Source organism: Crocuta crocuta, unplaced genomic scaffold (genome assembly GCF_008692635.1).
Source record: "Crocuta crocuta isolate KB4526 unplaced genomic scaffold, BGI_CrCroc_1.0 scaffold9, whole genome shotgun sequence".
NCBI classification, from domain to species: domain Eukaryota; kingdom Metazoa; phylum Chordata; class Mammalia; order Carnivora; family Hyaenidae; genus Crocuta; species Crocuta crocuta.
The window spans coordinates 10703716-10723854 of NW_027551567.1; the positions used below are offsets into that span (position 1 = coordinate 10703716).

At 36.3% G+C, this 20139-nt stretch overlaps 1 long non-coding RNA gene across 1 annotated transcript; it reads left to right on the top strand.

Moving 5' to 3' along the window:
• The first annotated feature begins 50 nt into the window (after window positions 1-50).
• LOC144220109 (uncharacterized) lies at window positions 51-10246 on the top strand. Its single transcript, XR_013331624.1, has 3 exons — window positions 51-115; window positions 3958-4048; window positions 9753-10246. It is a non-coding gene; the product is annotated as an uncharacterized LOC144220109 (long non-coding RNA).
• Window positions 10247-20139: the final 9893 nt, after the last annotated feature.

The following is a 20139-nucleotide window of genomic DNA, read 5'->3' on the forward strand; positions in this document are numbered from 1 at the left end:
AAGGAGCCAAACCGCGCCAGGGCTTTCAGTGCGCGGCGCAAAGGATGCTGGGATGGGCTTGGAGGTCCCAGAGTTGATGCGAGCTGTGAGGAGTTTGCAGTATCTCCTTTACAAGGTGTTGGCCGGGCGCGTTATTATAGTTTTTTGTTTGTTTGTTTTTTAAACGTGTTTACGATATGGCTTTCAGAAATCTTAGTGAGTTTTCTCTGCGTCCTCCCTCTTAGAGAGCGCCGCCTTTCCATGGCCACCGTCCGTGTCTGTCCCCCTATCTTCCATACTTCCAAAGAAGCTCCGGAGAGGCCAGGCTGGGTAGAGTGAGGGTGCTTTTCTATTCCTCTGGCGCCGGTCTGCGATTGTCCCCAGCCCTGTCTAGTTTGACTGTAGCAGTTCGTCTTGGGCACAGCTCTTTGAGGCTGCACAGCGCCGTGGTACGCGAGAGAATTCGGCTGCAGTGAACCGCTTTCTGCTAGTTTCATCGTGGGGAGAGTTTCAGTTGCATTGTTTCTAAAGTCATGTTGGTAATACATTTCACATTTGCAGTGCGGTTTTAAGTGCTCGCCATATGGAAAGCAAAGAGAAAATAATAGCTTATAGTGATAGATTTGAAATGATTTTCATCTTTTGAATTTTCTTTAAAATCCCTGGAATGGTTCTGGCTTTGAATATGGACAGGAGAGACTCAGCCGGTGTCAGAGCACGTTCAACATGAGCATTGCTGGGCCTAGGCAACTTACATCTTATCTGTACCCTTTGAGAGAACAACACAAGCTTCAGCCCAGTGATTCCCATTAGGCAGGTTTTATTCTTACCACTAAGTATGTAAAATATATTTTTACATAGATATATTACCCCTCCTGTCCCGTGAGGGGGAAAAAAATTTTAAAAATAACTAAATAAAAAGACAAGGATTCTCTTGAAAGGAACCTGAAAAGGCCAATTGGCAATCCTCATTAAGTTTCTTCTCTATCATTTTTCTTTTCTTATCATTTAGTTAGATCAAAAAATGCAACTAAATCAGATGGTAGGTACCCCCTTTCCTCTTTCATTTGGGTTAAAATAATTTTGTAGCTATCTTGATGTTTATTTATAACTAAACAATTATGTGATATAGTATCTTAATTTAAAAACTTTTCCTACTTAATGTTTTTATAATTTTTATCATTTGAGACACCCAGAATAATGTTCCTTTAATTTGGTGAAAAACTCGTTTTCCTTAATGATAAATGTGGAACAATATAATTTCCAAAATGAGTTATCGAACAAGTGAATATCATAAATAAAAAGCAACAGGAGTTTTAATTGCATATAAGTATTTATGATATGAGAAAAATAGATCTAAAATAAATGGGAAAATGAGTAAGTGGTACAGGGATAATTGGTTAGCTGTATGAAAAAAGAATTGATCTGTATCTTACATCATACATTGAAAACAAAATTCAGTTGAGACAAAAAAGAATTGGAAAAAAATATAGGTGACCAAAAGTATGCTGTAACAATGGAACAACTTTCTAAGCACAATTTCAAATGTAGCAATCATAAGGAAAGGCTTGAAAAATTTTACTACACTAAAAAAAATTTTCAGTATATAAAACAAAACAGAAAAGTGAGGGGGTACAAAATAAATTGGAAGAAATATCTGTAACATTTATTTTGTATGAAAGGTGAATAGTCTTAATATTAAGAGAGCTTTCATCGGAAGAAAATAAAAGAAAAATGGAATATGAACACAGGCAAACGGTATTAGTCAGCTAGGCCTGCTCTAACAACATACCACAGACTAGGTGGCTTAGCAGAAATTTATTTTGTCACAATTCTGGAGGCTAGAAGTCCAAGATGAAGATGTTGACAGTTTTAGTGTCTCCTGAGGCTTTTAGTGTCTCCTTGGTTTGCAGACAGCCTTCTCACTGAGTCTTTCCATGGCCTTTCTTATGTGGACAAGCATTCCTGGCATTTCTTCCTTTTCTTATAAGAACATTGGTCCTATTGATTAGAGCTCCACACTTATAACTCAAATTAACCTTAATTTCTTCTGTAAAGGCCCTATCTCTAAGTATAGTCATATTGCGGAGGTGGGTGGGGGGGACGGGATTAGTACTTCATCATATGAATGAGAAGACAGAGACACACAATTTATATAACACAAACCAATGAAGCAGAAATACTGATAGTTCATAACATAAGGGGAAAATGAAAAATATTTATTTCCACCAGTAAAGAAATGTAAATGTAACTTCAGTGAACTAACTTTTTTTGAATCTATCATTTTGGCAAATAATAAAGCAGTGGAAATGAAGATAGAATAGTAAAGAGGAGTTTTGAAAAAAGAATGAAATTGTTCTTGGTGACAGAACTATATAGTAAACAAGAGAGAAGGATAAACCAAAGCTGACTTTGAGGTTTTCAGCCAGGATAACTGGGAGAATAAATGAGGATGAGTTTATCTATTTGTTCAGCTTATAATTACCCAGTTCTTGCTCAGAGTCAAAGCAAAGCTTTTGGCAACCATTCTGAATAAGATGACTCTCTACATAATTTGTTTGGATATGGAATAGGCACTACATTCAAGTTGTGCCAGTTAGAGGTGTTTTGGGGCTTTGTTTGTTTTTGTTTTTAACATGGGAATCTATATTTACACAAAATTTTATTTGTTATTATTTTTTAAATGTTTATTCATTTTTGAGAGAGAGAGAGACAGAGCACAGGCGAGGGTGGGGCAGAGAGCGAGGGAGACACAGAAACCAAAGCAGGCTCTAGGCTCTGAGCTGTCAGCACAGAGCCTTGATGCAGGGCTTGAACCCACGAACAGTGAGATCATGACCTGAGCTGAAGTCGGTTGCGTAACCAACTGAGGCACTCAGGTGCCCCTACTCACGACATATAAAGATTTAAAGGAGTTTACTACCTATAGATTTCTCACTAAACTATGATCATAGAATATGCCTCTGTGATATTACTAAGTCCAAAAGGAAAGCATGGCATAGAAGAAACAAAACTAAATTACAGAAATTGGTAACATGTTGAGAAATTTATTTATTGAAAATGATTTTTTGTTTGTGTGTGTGTGGTTAAACAAAAATTGAAACTAAAAAATACTCTAGACAAACAAAAGAGGAGTGACATTCCATTGCATTTGGTTAAAGCATCTTAAGGTCCTTGGGTTATTCAAAAAGACACTGAGGATACTGAATTATATTGTACTTGGTTGTAATACTTTGTAGTTAATTACCTATGGAAAATATATGGAAATAAATGAAGAGTTCAAAGGAGGCAGAAAAGGCTCAAAGAGGTAGCAGGAAGATTAAGATAGCACAATATTGTGAAACACAGGATATCAAACTTTCAAAAAGGGAAAGGTGATTAGTAGTTCCATATAACACAGATCTGTAAAAAAATTGGGGGTATAGATATCTATTGAATATAATATTTAGAGGGTTACTAATGACCTTCAAAAAATTGATTCAATGGGAACTGGTTGACAAAAGTGTTAAGAGATCAATGAGTGACTAGATAAAGGAAAGACAGAGAAGTATCTAATAGTATGTGAAGGGTTTTTTTCTTTCTTTCTTTCATTTTAGAAAAAGTAATTGGATTCAGGCTTTCCAGAAATGAAGATAATATCCTACCTTATCTTATAAATACCCCAGACACTGGAAATAGTCTCCTATCTTTTCTTATTATTTCCAGGTTTGTGTTTTTGTTTCCTTACAGGTTAAAGATGTTTATCTTCTGGTACCTTAAATGATACAGGTAGAACAAAATAGTGTCCATGAGGACTTCAGCCAGTCAGGTTTATTTACTTGTCTCCTCTGCCTATCTTACACAGAGTTCCAGAGTCTAATAAATATATCTTTATCTCAAAAGTTACAAATTAGTACAGAAAAAGTTTTCGCTAGTACATCTCTACTCTCTAAGGGAAAATAAATGTGCAACTTTCTCCCTACTATTTCATCTTGTTAGGCTGGACTGTCCTATATTTTGCTGTTGAACTGGAAACCATCTGACCCTGTATACACACTTGACTGACATCTTGGATGCTTCAATTTTTCAGGTAAGCTTTTGGTTTAAATGTTCTCTCACTGCACTCAATTTTTCTTTAATCCATTTCATATCACTGGCCTTGGTTGATATATCTGGCTTATTCTTTGTATTCATGTGTTTGGCTGCATAATATAACCACATAACATTTTGTTTACGTAAAACAGTGGCTGTCTTAAGGAGGGGAGAAGTAATATTTTATAAATGAAACTAATGTAGTAACAGTAACAATTACTAGTTGTAATTATATCTTAGCTGACTTATACTGTTTTTATTCAAGAGAATAAAAATATTTGATAGCTTGTTTGTAAATTTAAGCTGTGAAATTCTCACTTGGGTAGAGACTGCTTCTTCTTGGTATTAATTCCCTTTGAAAACCATGGATTAGAGATAACTTTGCCAATAGATGCTTTAAACTCCAAAAATTATTTAATTCCAAATTCTAGTTGTATCCAAGGCAGTAGGACATTGCAGATATGTAAATAACTTAGGGAGAAAATCTTAATTAAATTTCTTGAGTTTATGCAGGTGCAATGGTCAATTTCAATTTATACTGCACATCAGGTGAAATTGTAATGAATAAGAGAGGGCTACTTATAGAAGTTGTTTCTCTGATCATGATACTTTATTAGATATTTTTAACGAATTACTTTTAACACCTTGGTTAGATGGTAGTCACAGGGATATAACTGGCCGCAGCGAAATGGTTGCTAAATAAATGATCAAAATTATCAGAGAAAAAAGATGATATCCAAAAAATAGAAATAGCAAAAGAGGAAAGACCATAGGAAAGAAAACATGGGACTTTGGAAGCTAGAAGAAACATAGACTCATGTTACAGATAAACAAACTAGAACAAACCAGAAAGTTTTTAAAGTTAAGTGCCCCAGTTTATGGAACAGGGGCAGTCTAATGTTCTTTCCACTGTGCCATGCTGCCTCCTAAGGAGGAATGATCATTGGCAGCACATAAAGGCTAGTTGCTGCTGGCTATGCTCTTTGTCAAAGCAAATGAACAAACAACATTTGCTTCATCTCTAGCCTCCCTTGACTCCTATAACACTCTATTCTTCTTGTTCCACTTCCTTTTCTCTGGCCATCTCTTTACTTCGTGTTTCATTGATTTCTTTCCTCTGACAAGCTCAGTCCTCAGCCCACTTCTGTCTGTACCTAAATTTGTAGCTACTTTCATGGATTCAACTTTCACTTCTACTGACACAATTTTCTTATTTGTAAGATGAGAGACCTGGAGTAAATTTATTTTAATTTTTAAAAGCAGGGTCAGGGCACCTGGGTGGTTCAGTCAGTTAAGCATCTGACCTGTGATGTCAGCTCAGGTTACCATCTCACAGATCAGATTGTGAGATTGAGCCATGTGTAGGGCTTCGTGCTAACAGCACAGAGACTGCTTGAGATTCTTTCTCTCTCCCTCTCTGCCCCTCCCCGCTCTCTCTCTCTTCAAAATAAAGAAACTTAAAAGAATAAAAGCAGGGTCCGTGACAATGCAAGATGATGGATATTATAAAAGTTTTATTTAAAAAACCAGTATTATCTGAACAGATACCTCACCAAGGAAGATATACAGATATTAAGTAAATGTATGAAAAGATGTTCCACATCATATGTCCTTAAGGATTGCAAATTAAGCAACAATGAAGTACTACTGTACACCTGTTAGAATGACCCAGATCCCAAACTGATAACACCAAATGCTGATGAGGGTATGAACAGCAGGAACGCTCAGTCATGGTTGGGAGTACAAAATGGTACAGTCACTTTGGAAGACAGATGGGCAGTTTCTTACCAAAACTAAACATATTCCAGCAGTTGTACTCGTTGGTATTTACTCAAAAGAGCTGAAAACTTACGTTCACCAGAAGCCTGTTCATGGATGTTTACAGCAGTTTTATTTCTAATTGCCAAAATTTGGAAGCATTCAAGATGTTCATCAGTAAGTGAAAGAAAACATGAACTGTGGTACCTCCAGAAAATGGAATATTATTCAATGCTAAGAGGAAATGAGTTATCAGGGCACCTGATGTCTCAGTCAGTGGAATGTGAGGCTCTTGATCTTGGGGTTGCAGGTTTGAGCCCCATGCTGGGTGTAGAGATTACTTAAAAATAAAATCTTAAAAAAAAGAAGAAATGAGCTATTAAGCCATGAAAAGATATGGAGAAACCTAAAATGCACATTACTAAGTGAAAGAAGCCAATCTGAAAAAAACACATACTGTATAATACCAACTGTACATATTCTGGGGAAGGCAAAACTATGGAGACAGTTAAAGGATCAGTGGTTGTCAGTGGTTAGAAGGCAGGAACAGATGAATAGGTGAAGCACAGAGGAATTCTAAGGCAGTGAAACTATTCTGTATGATAGATGCATGTTATACATTTGTCAAAACTCATAGAACATACAAAACCAAGAGTGGACCCTAACATAAACTGTATACTTTAAGTGATTATGATGTGTCAGTGTAGGTTGATCAATTGTAACAAAGGTACTACAGGTACAGAGTATAGATAGTGGGGGAGGGTGTGTGTGTGGGCGGATGGGGGTATATGGGAACTCTCTGTACTTTGATTTTGCTATGAGCCTAAAACTACTCTAAAATATTTTTATTAATTTTATTAATTAAAAATTTTTAATGTTTATTTATTTCTGAAGGAGAGAGAGACAGAGCCTGAGCAGGGAAGGGCAGAAAGAAAGGGAGACACAGAATCTGAAGCAGGCTCTGAGCTCTGAGCTGTCAGCACAGAGCCAGCGGGGGGGCTTGAACTCATGAGCTGTGAGATTATGACCTGAGCAGAAGTTGGTCACTTAACCAACTGAGCNCTGCTGGGTCATAGGGGAGTTCTGTTGTGAATTTTTTGAGGAAGCTCCACACTGTTTTCCAGAGGGGCTGCACCAGTTTACATTCCCACCAACAGTGTAGGAGGTGGAACCTCTATTTATTAATTAAATTAAAAAAATTGTTTTGCAGATATATAAATAACTTAGGGAGAAAATCTTATTTAATTTCTTGAGTTTACGCAGATGAAATGGTCGAGTTTATACTGTACATTAGGTGAAATTGTAATGAATGAGAGGACTGCTTACAGAAATTGTTTCTTTGCTCATAATACTTTATTAGATATTTTTAAAGAATTATTGTAACATTGTATTTTAAAAAGACAAAACTATTTAGGGTAAAATGACTTGCGTTACCAAGCTATGTAAGCTGTGAAATATCCCTTCTGATGCTTAGTTGCTTTATTTGTTAAATGAAATGTGTGTGTGTGCGTGTGTGTGTGTGTGTGTGTGTGTGTGTGTGTGTGTTAGAAAATATTATTAAACACCGGTACTACAGTTCTACTTACAGAACTGTCTGTATTTAGGAAAATGCTTTGATAAACTTCCGTGAGTGTGGAAAGTGAGGCCTTGCAAGTGTAGTCTAGGAGACTGCAGTACAAAGAGAGAACTAAGCAGTCCTGCATAAAGAAGTGAATAAAGATGTGGGAGGAAGAATGCCAGGAAGAAAGACAAGGAAGGGTGGAGTTGAAGAAAAGGCCATACAATATAGATAGGAGGTTAGATCCTCTGGAGAAGGATATAAAATTCCCTGGTGGCTTTGTGGCCAAGAACTTTAAAAACCATAGATATCTAATTTACAGCATTTAGTTGTTACCTTTTCAGTAGTGTAACAAGTCAGAGCATTGCATTGTCTGTGTGGTTTGGGGGAAGTCAAGGAAAGCAGCTCTGTTTAGAACAAAGAAGCAAGCATCTGCAAGACCTCTACAAGACATGTGTGAGATCAAGAGTTCAGTAGAAGTGGGAGCCACAGTTGACCATGAGAATGAAAGTGCCCAGGATTAAGGGCACTGGAATTTCTCACAGGAACCTTTCTCAAAGAGAGAATGGGGTTCAGGCTGACAGATCAGATGACTGGATTTACAGGACAATTTTGGGGATGTATTAAGGTGGGCAGTACAGTGCTTGACACATAGTGGTAAAAACTTAAGCACTTGACTTCCAATTGTCTTGTATGGTCCTATATCAGTTTTGGAGCTTAGATAGCTTTGGCTTTGAGGAATATTCCTGAGTAAGGTAGGGAAGCTCTGATAGAACAAAATTCACTTACATGGCACCTGACAGAGTGTGGAGGAAAACTGCTTCTCTGAAAATACCACTCACCCAGCTAAAATAAAGGACAGTACCTGTTAGAATAGGTTTAACTCAAGTCATGTCTCTGTGAGGATGGAGTTAAGACATATGATTTTTTTTCAGACTTGTAGAAAACATGCTTAAGTGGCATTAAGCTTAGAAAATATACATTGTGAGAACAGTAAAAGATTATCCCATAGAGGCTTAAGTTAGATAAATAACATTCTAAGAATGACAAAACTGAACAAGAAAACAAACTGTATTCTCTCAGAAACATGTTTGTAAAATTCAGTAGGATCAGAAATACTGAGTAACAAAATATGGAAGTGCTCCTGAGATGCAATGAATAAAAAAATAGAGAGGGGAAAAATAGCAAATGACTAGCATCATTGGATCTACTCTTTTTCACTTTCATAGTGGTTATCCTTCTAAACAGCTTTCCTGTCTGCTTCCAGACCTTCCCACCAGAACCAAAAACATAATTCCATGGCTGCTTAGAAAAAATGTAATTATTTCCATCAGCAATTTAGAGCCTAAGGTGGTCTTTCATATCAAATTAGATTTTAAGTCTATGAGCTTCAAGGATTTTTATGATTTTTTCAAGCACTTTTTACCAAACTAATCTTTTGGTGTGCCTTGACTTCTATCTGATTTATAGCCACATTTGCTTAATGATTTTTCCGTATACCTAACAATCTTATCTACACTATGTTGCCAGCTCACTAGTCATTTGCCTATGAAGAAAATGCTCCACTTTCATCTTAATCACTTCATGTTCTGTCCTTCCCCTAAATGTAATTGATTTCTGTTTGTCCAGAAATATCAAAGAACAAAATAATCCTGAATATTTGAACAGTGTGGCTGAGTTAACATACATAGTCTACATGAATTATCAACCTCGAATGAGTTATTTTGTAATAGAATTCTTAGTGATAAGATTAAATATGATAAAGTGGTTCTTTGATAATTCAGAAGAAACTTTAGAATCTTGGTGTGGTGTAGGCTCACCAATACAAGCAAGAATTGTTATTGAGTAGCTCTGCAAAATAAATCAGATTATTAAGATGTTCTGGGTGTTTTTGGATTCTGGATAAAATAGTAGATTATTCTAGCCTTCAAGACATAAGTATTCTTTGGTCTTCTCATATTAATCCTGTTAGACTATAATCATTTATGGAATAGCCTGGGAACTTACGTATTTGGCTATGGCATTTTGGCAATGAAATACCCACCTCTTCAGTTCTGTTTTTTGTTTGTTGAAGATTTTCCTCAAGTCATGCAGACATATTCTTTAGCGATGCAAAGCGAGAGTTTGATTGCCTAAGTAGATTTTCCCAAACTTGCTCTTTTGTAATGGCAGGGGAAGATAAATAGTTCAGTCCCCTAACATCTCCTGACCCTTTGCTAAATCTTTCTACTGTAATAAGTATACTGAGATGGTGGCAATTTCTGTGAGTTCTGCAGTGTTACGTAGAAAAAACATGGGTCTGGGGGCCTACAGACCTGTGGCTGAATGTCATTTTCTAGGTGTGGCCTTGGGGAATTTACTTTATAATGTTTCTTTATTTTGGCAGGGTGGAGGGAAGAATGCAAGCTGGAAACAAGAATGCAAGAGGGGAACAGAGTATCTGAAGCCAGCTCTGCACTGACAGGCTGACAGCAGCGAGCCCGATGTGGGATTCAAACTCACCAACTGTGAAATTATGACTTGAGCTGAAGTTGGACACTTAATTGACTAAGCCATCCAGGTGCCCCTACTTTAATGTTTCTAAGACTCAGTTTCCTATTCTGTAAAATAGAGATACTATTCTACATTATATTGTTATTTATATCTAAATAATGTAGAATATTATTCTATGTATAGTATAGAATATAGAAATAAGACCTATTGAAAAGACTGATAATGTTCGCAGTATCCATGTTCTCCTTTTATTCTTGAGCATAGTTAAACTCTGTATTTTCAGGCTTTCTTGCAGATTAGTCTGTCCATGGTTGAGTTCTGGCAATGGAATGCTTGTGGAAATAAAGTGCCAAGAAATAAACTTCCTGGTTTGGCCCATAAAAATCCCCCAGGTGGACTCTTCTCTCATTTTCTCCATCTGCTGGTTGACTGGAGACAACCATAGAGACCTGTTAGAGATAAGAGCTATGAGACATAAGAAGTTTGGGGCAGAGTCAGCTGACACTCTTACCACGCCCATTAGGTATAAGGAAGAAGTAACATGTATTTTGATAAGCCACTGAAATTTGGAGGATGTTTGTTTCAGCGGTTAGCCTGCCCTGATTAATACAACTCTAGGATTGATATAAAGACTACAGGAGGAATCTTTGTAAAGCATCTAACATAAATTGAGTGTTTAGTACATGACAGTTATCATTACCATTATCCTTTACATGTATAAGGATGTGAGCATTCAGGTATGAGAGATTTCCCCAAGTAAACAGACTGATAAGGTCTGAGTTGATAGGACTGACTTCTTGCTGCTCTTTTATACTTATACCCATTGTTAATTTACAAATTCCTTGAAATTTGGTTAATTTCATTAACCAAATGAAGATGGTTAATTCATTTAGTTATAGATTTATTTTTATTGCGGTGTATTTGACATATAACATTAGGTGTGCAATGCAAAACAGTCACCACAATTTGTAAAGTTAACATCCAGTTATAGATTAAAAAAATTTTCTTAATGTTTTATTTATTTCTGAGAGAGAGAGAGAGACAGACAGACAACATGAGCAGGGGAGGGTCAGAGAAAGAGGGAGACACAGAATCTGAAGCAGGCTCCAGGCTCTGAGCTAGCTGTCAGCACAGAGCCCGATGCGGGGCTTGAACCCACGAACCATGAGATCGTGACCTGAACCGAAGTCATGTGCTCAACCGACTGAGCCACTCAGGCGCCCCATTCAGTTATTGATTTTGACATCATGGATTTAATTCTTTTGTTGACCTGCTAACTTTTATTCTCTATCATTGTAACATGGGATACCCCTAGCTTAGATCATATGTTTTATACCTATAAATGTGTACCATTTAGGATCCAGGAAAGAGAGACCAGACCAGTGCTGTTCGATAGAAATATAATGTGAGGCATGGACATACTTTTAAATTCTAGTGGTTACATTAAAAAGTGTTTAAAAAACCTAGGTGAAATTAATATTAATTTATTACTTAACCTGGTATATCCTAAATATATTTTCAACATGTATTAGTATTACTTGCATTCTTTTTTTAAATGATGACTCTTTGAAATCAGNTTATTACTTAACCTGGTATCCAAAATATATTTTCAACATGTATTAGTATTACTTGCATTCTTTTTTTAAATGATGACTCTTTGAAATCAGTGTATATTTTTTTCATAACAAAACCCTTAAAATGGTTGCTTTTATTTATTTATTTANAATCAGTGTATATTTTATACTGACAGCACATTTAGTTTAGGATGGCCTAAGTCCAAGTGTTCAATAGCCGCATTTGTATAGAGTCTACCATATTAGTTCGGAAATGGACAAAGCAGAAAACACCTTTTAGATTTTGAGAAAAAAATCTTTGCAGATGGAGGATAGCATTATTCTTATTGTTCTCAGAAAATAAACATGGCAAGGCAAACATTCACATCACCACGTTCAGGAGATGAACACTTTATTTATGTTATTTACCTGGACGTATAAGTCTGGAACCTCCTTTGCAGCTCCACCTTCTGTAGTGCTTTGTATCTGGAAGGTTCTTGTTGAGAGTCATCAATGGGGATGATCAGTGTTCATAAAATCATGTATTCAATATTAATAAGTTTATATTACAAATATTTATAATTCTTATAAAAAAATGAATATTTTCAGTTCATATGCTAAGGGAAGCATGCAAAAGTCTGAAATACAGTGGCCCCAAGGTCTTAAGATCATAATAAAAAGTTTATTTTTCTTAAGGAAAAGTTAATTACTCCTAGTCTTAGTTTATAGAGTAAATTTAAGTTCTTTGTGTAAAATACAGACTTTAGACATCCATTGCTGCATATTGAAATGCACATCTATCCTTGCTTCAATGAAAGCATAGAAATAAGTCACTTTCCAACATAAAATGAAAAACAGAGTTTAGTTCAAAGACATTGGATTTACCATAGTAAACAATGTTTGAATAGTATGGTTACTTTAAAAATGACAGTCAGTCACTCCCAGGAGAGAAATAACTTGTTGGAACTTTGAAAGAAAATGGATTATTCAGAATGTCATTTCATGAGAAAGAAATAATGTCTTTGATATCCCCAGCACCAAAAGATAATTTAATGTCTTTGCTAAAGAAACCAGAGATATATTTAATGGTTAGAAAAGATAGAGTTAAAAAAATTTTTTTTTTAAATTTCTGAGAGAGAGAGAGAGAGCAGGGGAGGGCACAGAGAGAGAAGGTGATACAGAATCTGAAGCAGGCTCCAGGCTCTGAGCTAGCTGTCAGCACAGAGCCCAATGCGAGGCTCAAACCGACAAACTGTGAGGTCATGACCTGAGCCGAAGCCAGATGCTCAACTGACTGAGCCACTCGGGCTCCACAGAAAAGATAGAGTTTTAAGAAAAAAATAAATTACCTTGTGTTTTTCTTGCATCACAGAAAGGAGATTATAGATATATGAGGCAAATCAGGGGGAATTCAGGGGAAAAGTTGCATATACAAATCATATAAGGAAAAATTAATAAAGCTAAATTGGTAATGAGGACAAGTCATTTTTAACATAATTGCATTAAAAAAAAAACTATAGTCATGTACATTAAATCCCAGTACTTATTTATCCTATAAACATAACTTCATGTTAAAATTAGAGTGCACTGTTGGTGAGAATGTAAATTGGTATAGCCATTATGGAATTTCCTCAAGAAATTAAAAATGGAACTACCATTTGATACAGCAATCCCATTTTTCCACTCTCATTTCTCCACCACATTGCAGAGAACTGAAAACTAATCTTGCTCCTAATGTAAAAGGCCTGGCTTCACAGTCACAAATTAGGAATAAAGGACTGGCCCAACTTTTATTTTTGGTATAAGAGAGATGAGCTTTAGATTAACTATTCAAAAGCAAAGACATCATTTTTAGGAGATGTTCTCCAACCTTTACCTTGCTATGCCTATCAATTTATTTAGCAATTGACTCATTAGGTGACTTATATGTAAACAATTTGTAATGTTTTAGTCTTGGAAGACTTAACAGGAAATCATATTAATTAAAATTAAATGTTCTACCTCAACATGGATGGACCTAGAGGGTATTATGCTAAATGACATAAGTCAGACAGAGAAAGACCAATATCATATGATTTCACTTATATGTGGAATCTAAAAAATGAAACAAACAGCAGAAGCAGACCCATAAATGCAGAGAACAAACTGATGGTTGCCAGAGGGGAAAGGGTGGGGGGATGGGCAAAATGGATGAAGGGGAGTAGATGATATAGGCTTCCAGTTATGGAATGAATAAGTCATAGGTATAAAAGGCATAGCATAGGGGCGCCTGGGTGGCTCAGTCGGTTAAGCATCCGACTTCAGCTCAGGTCATGATCTCACCGTTCATGGGTTCGAGCCCCGCATCGGGCTGTGTGCTGACAGCCAGCTCAGAGCCTGGAGCCTGCTTCAGATTCTGTGTCTCCCTCTCTCTCTGACCCTCCCCTGTTCATGCTGTCTCTCTCTCAGAAATAAATAAAACATTTTTAAAAATTAAAAAAAAAAAGACAAAGCATAGGGAAGATAGTTAATGGCATTGTAATAGCATTGTATGGTAACAAGATTGTAGTTACACATGTGGTGAGCATAGCACAGTGTTTAAACTTGTGGGATCACTATGTTGTACACCTGAAACTAATGTAACAATATGTGTCAACTATACTTCAGTGTAAAAAAAAGAAAAGAAGTGGATCTGAGACCTTAAAACATTAATATTCTATCGGGATGCCTGGGTGGCTCAAACAGTTGAGTCTCCACTTTAGTTCAGGTAATGATCTCACAGTTTGTGAGTGCGAGCCCCGCATCAGGCTCTCTGCTGACAGCTCAGAGCCTTGAGCCTGCTTCCTGTTTTGGTTTCTGTGTCTCCCTCTCTCTGCCCCTTCCTGTTCATTCTTTGCCTGACTGTCTCTCTCAAAAATAAATAAACATTAACAAAATTAAAATATTCTATAGTTGTTATGATATTTTAAAGTCCAAAGTGGGTGTTAAGTAATATAATGCCTGATTGTATTTATCATAGCCTTGCTTTTATATCTTAGAATTGTTTGCTTTTAAAATTGGTATACAATCTCTCTCTTTCTCTTCCTCTCTCTCTTCTCTCTGTCTCTGTGTGTGTGAAGCAGCCAGGAAAACAAGGTTTTAGGTAAGAAAGTTAAAAAAAATGTTTTTTTTTTGTTAAGTAAACTTAGGCCTTAAGCACTACAGCCATGGGTCATGTTGGATAAAATCTTGCCTTTTAGGCAGATTCATAATGCTTAAAAACATTAACCTCTATATTATGGAAGGTATGGGGAAGCTTGAATGAGTGAATGCATGCAAGTTTTGGGCACAGGACCAGTGATGAATAAATGGTGGCTGCTTTGTTATTTATTGTCTTCATACAGTGCCTAGGGTATTTACCAACTGTTAATCCTTTGAAATAACTTTGAAAACCCACAGTTTCCAATCCAGTAGTTTAGAAAGCTCAGAATCTCAGTCCATTAAAATGGACTAGGCCTTTCAGATCATTTTTGTTTTTTCTCTTAAAAGGGAGTTGAAATATTGAAAGGATCTTCCAAGTCAAGCCTCCTCCTTTTTGTTACCGCACACGCTGGTGAACACTGCTCAGTTTCCTGGCAGGGGCAAGGTGAGAAGGAGTTCCTTCCTCTGTAGCTGCATATCCTGGTTAGGGATTCCCTGTAGAGGATAAAATTCAGGGCTTCAAGCTTTGTGACCTGAGGCTATAGGCCTTGGAGTTTTGCCATCTCCTTCCCCACCACACTTTATGGGCTGTTGGTAATTTGTTGTGGAGTACAGAACTTCTTCCTGTAATCGCATGGCATAAACCAAGTATTTTAGGTTCTCTGTTACCCATAGGGGCAGCCTCTCAGTGATTAGGAAGTTTCAGCCAGGGGTATCTAAAGCATGCAACCATATTGACTAGAGTTTAGACCATGATTTTCAAACTTCAGTGTGCATCAGAATCACCCAGAGGGCTGATTGAAACATAATTGTTGGTCCTTGTCTCCTGAATTTCTAATTCATTAGCTCTGGATGGGCTTGAAAATTTGCTTTTCTAACAGTTTCTCAGGATATAATGTTGCTGGTCCATGTACTCAAAATTTTCCCATAACTGATTTTGCTAAAAAGCATTAAAAAATTAAACTGTAGAAAAAAATTTCAATTGTGTCTTCTCTTCCTAGGAAATTTGCCATTCAGGAATTATTTTATCAACCAATATAATATCAGATATGGATATATTTGCTTGGCAGACAGAACCATATAAAAGTTATTGATTAGGACTTATATTGAATTTTCTCTCAAACCAAAGTATATAGTAATGGCATTCATTTGTGTGCTGACTGCTTTTTTATTTTGTAATTATAAAAGTTAAACAGAAGTATATTTGGGTGGAAAACAAAAGAAAAATTAGATTTAACAATTTGAAACAGAATTTCTTTTTTTATTCAATGATTGAAACTATTTGAAAGTATTTTTTTCAGCTTTATTGAAGAATTATTGACAAAATTGTATTTATTTAGGTTGTACAACATGCTTTCTAAAATGGGTACAATACGGTGATTTAATATATTTATGCATTGTGAAATGCTGGCCACAATTAACACATTTATTACCTCACATAGTTACCTGAAACAAGTTTCCAAGAAGTATAGTGCAATTTTACTTTTGGGGAACATATTTTTATAGAAATCAAAATAGATTATGATGTAATGTGAAAGGATTACAATAACATTGGTGAAATTTGCATTCTTTGCTGAACACTGATGAATGAAACTTTTAAGCATATTTACTCCTAAAAGAGGTATATAATGTTATATTAATTACCAGCATGTATTAATTGTTGATTACATGCCAGGCATTGTGCCAGATGCTTTCCATACATTAGCTCTTTCTATCCTTACACAACTATATAAAATAGATGTTAAAGATGAGAAAACCAAGGCTCAGAAAGGTTAAGTAACATTCCATAGTCATATTATCTATGTAGGATTTGAGAAGGTCTCATTCTCAAGTTTAAGCTTTTATTATTTATTTTTTTAAAAGTTTTTAAAATATTTATTTATTTTTGAGAGAGAGAGATCAAGCACATGAACAGGGGAGGGACAGAGAGAGAGGGAGTCACAGAATTCGAAGCAGGCTCCAGGCTCTGAGCTGTCAGCACAGAACCTGATGTGGGGCTCGAACTCATGAACCCATGAGATCATGACCTGAGCTGAAGTCAGACGCTTAACCGACTGAACCACCCAGGCATCCCAAGTTTAAGTTTTTATTCAGTATCCTATATAGATTTTAGTTCAGGACAAAATTGAGAAGTCACAGATGTGAGCCCTCTGTACTGTCACCTTTGAAGAACTTCTGCTTTTTCAGAAAACTGTCTTGTACCCTTCAAGTGTGTAGTTTTTTTTCCTGATTTCTAGTCATGTATCTCTATCAAGAAAGTTCATATTTCATTTGTGTGTGAGAACACTCACACGAATGTGTTAACTCTGGCCTTTTAATCTTGTCTTCTCTGTTAATTAAAGGCTCTGTTTCCCATTGAGGAAATTTTAGGCACTATCAAGCAGGAAACCTTTTTCCAAACAAATAAAAATTCTTGTCTCTGAAATCATGTTAATCCTGAGGTTATGTCTAAAAGCTGACCTGTTTGTGTTAGGATTCTTTGGAGTCTGGGAGAAAACTGGGATTCTTGGGCCTGTTCCATTCCCTCTTCTGGCTCAAGCTCTATAGACTTGGTCAAGTCACTCACCCTACTTATATCTCAGATTCCTAATTTACCCTTTATTCTCTGCATGTTTAGCTTTCATAATTTTGATACCTCTACAGCACGGTCTTCTCTCTGAGCACAGTATTTAAAAATCAAAGGGGACAGTGCTTCCAATGGTCAGACTTATTTTAAAAAGCAAAGAAACAGTGTTGAGAACTTCTGTTGCATTTCATGTATCTTATGCATGCCTCTAATTTACCTTAGAGCCTAACCTATCTTGTTTATTTTCCATTGTAGGGAGGTAGCTTTGGTAAGAACTATTCTGTTCTGCTTTGGCTTTTGCTTTTTTTTGTTATGAAGCATTCTATAAACACTGCTTTTGAAATGCTTGATCTGACCCAAGTTGACAAGTGCTTATTTTCCTTCCTGAAGCAAAAGCCCATTAACACTTCAAAAGGTTTTAAACCATAAGATTCCCATTACTCCAAATTTTCTCTCCAATTTAGATTGACAGGTTTCCCACTCCATCAAACACTTGGTAAAAGAGCATGTTCATCTGTGTCTTCAGAAAAGTATAAAAGTATAAAACAGAAAGTATATATATGATATATATATATTCCCAGAGTAAAAAAAAGGAAGTTTATATTTAATGTTCTTTCAGTAATCAATTTATTCATGAATTCAGCACTTATTTAAGACCCAGAGTGTGTGAAAACTGATGCTGTGAGACTCAGATCATCTTTTATAACATTTGAATATATAAGCTTTTTTTACCTTAACTTTCTTGGTAGCTATACAAATATTATCATCAGGATAAAAAAATGAAAACTTTATTAAAATAGTTTGAGGTAATATTCCACAGCCCATTCTATACTTATATGTGTACAAAGTTGAGAAGAGCCTTTTATTTTCCCTAGATGGGGACATGAGGGTGTTGCATCACAGTCCACATCCATTGAGCACTTGTGGCTAGTGCTGTACCTAATGTTGAATGGATACTATCTCATTTAATCCTTTCAAATAGTCCTCAGGCATAGCCATTTAAAAAAAAATTAATGTGTATTTATTTTTGAGAGAGAGAGAGAGAGAGAGCGTGCATGAGCAGGGGGAGGGGCAGAGAGAGAAGGAAACAGAATCCAAAGCAGGCTCCAGGGTCTGAACTGTCAGCACAGAGCCCGATGTGGGGCTCAAACCCACAGACTGTGAAATCATGACCTGAGTCAGTCAGATGTTTAACCAACTGAGCCACCCAGGTGCTCCATTATGATCTCAGTTTTCTAGCTTTGAAAACTGTGATATAGAGAGCTAAGTGTATTGTGTGCAGTTACATGACATTGGAGTCAGGATTCCAGTTGACTCTGTCTACTCCAGAATTCAAGCTATTAACTGCCGTATTTGTAAAGGGTGTTTCCTGAAGGTGAAAGATGATCCTATACTTTTTAAAAAAACTTAACTTTTAATTTTGTGTTCACAGCAAAATTGAGAGGAAGGTACAGAGATTTCCCATATACTCCCCTGCCCCTACACACGTATAGCTTCCCCCAGTATTAACATCCCCCACCAGAATGGTACATTTGTTATCACTGATGAACCTACTTTGGCATATCATTATTACCCAAAGTCCATACATGTTACATTAGGTCTTCCCTCTTGATTTTGTATACTCTACAAGCTTGGGCAAATATATAATGGCATGTATCCACCATGGTAGTATCATACAGAATAATATCACTGCCTTAAAAATTCTCTGTGCTCTCTATATTCATCCCTTCCTCTCCCTGACCCCTGGCAGCCACAAATCTTTTATTGTCTTCTTCACAACTTTGCCTCTTTGAGAATGTCATATAGTTGGAATCATAGATTATGTTGCCTTTTCAGACTGGCTTCTTTCACTTAGTCGTATGCATTTAAGTTTTCCCCATGTCTTTTCATGGCTCAATAGCTCATTTCATTTTAGTGCTAAATAATATTTGACTGTTGAGATGTACCACAGTTTATTTTTCCATTTTTCTACTGAAGGACAACTTGGTTGCTTTCAAAATTTGGCACTTGCAAATAAAATTTCTATAAATATCCATGCGCAGGTTTTAGTGTGGACATGAGTTTTCAACTTTCTTGGATAAATACCAAGAAGCATGATTGTTGGATCATATTTTGAGAGTATGTTCAGTTTTAGAAGAAACTGTCAAACTGTCTTCTAAAGTGGCTGTACCATTTTGCATTCCTGTCAGTAGTGAATGAGAGTTCCTACTGCTCCACATCCTTGTCAGCATTTGATTTGATGTTGTCAGTGGCCAGATTTTGCCTATTCTAATAGGTGTGTGTTTCATTTTGCATGTCTCTGATAACTTACGATGTTGAACAGCTCTTCATATGCATGTATGTTTGAGCTCTGTTAGGGTCTCTGTCCCAATTTTATTTATTTTATTTTATTTTTTAAAAATTTTTGAGAGAGATATAGACTTCCTTGGGTTGAATTTGGGGGGCGGATTTCTACACCTCCAGGTCTGGATATCTGTTTCCTTCCTCAGACTAGGGAAGTTTTCAGCTATTATTTCTTCAAATGAATTTCCTACCTCTTTTTCTCTTTCTTCTTCTGGGATCCCTATAATACAAATGTTATTTTGCTTGATAGAGTCACTGAGTTCCCTACCTCTATTCTCATTTTCCATATTTTTTTTTTCCTCTACCCTGTTTGGCTTAAATACTTTCCATTACTCTGCCCTCCAGGTCATTGATCATTCTTCTGCTTCCTGTAGACTGATATATTTTTAATTTCATTTATTGTGTTCTTCCTCTGTGATTGATCCTTTTTTATGTTCTCTCTTTGTTAAGGTCTCAATGATATCCTCCCCTCTTTTCTCAAGTCCAGTGGGGGTCATTATGATCATTACTTTATTTTTTACATTAAAAAAATAATTTATTGTCAAGGTAGCTAACATACAGTGTATACAGTGTAGTTTTGGCTTCAGGAGTAGATTTCCATGGTTCTTCACTTACATACACAACCCAGTGCTCTTCCCAACAAGTGTTCTCCTCAATGC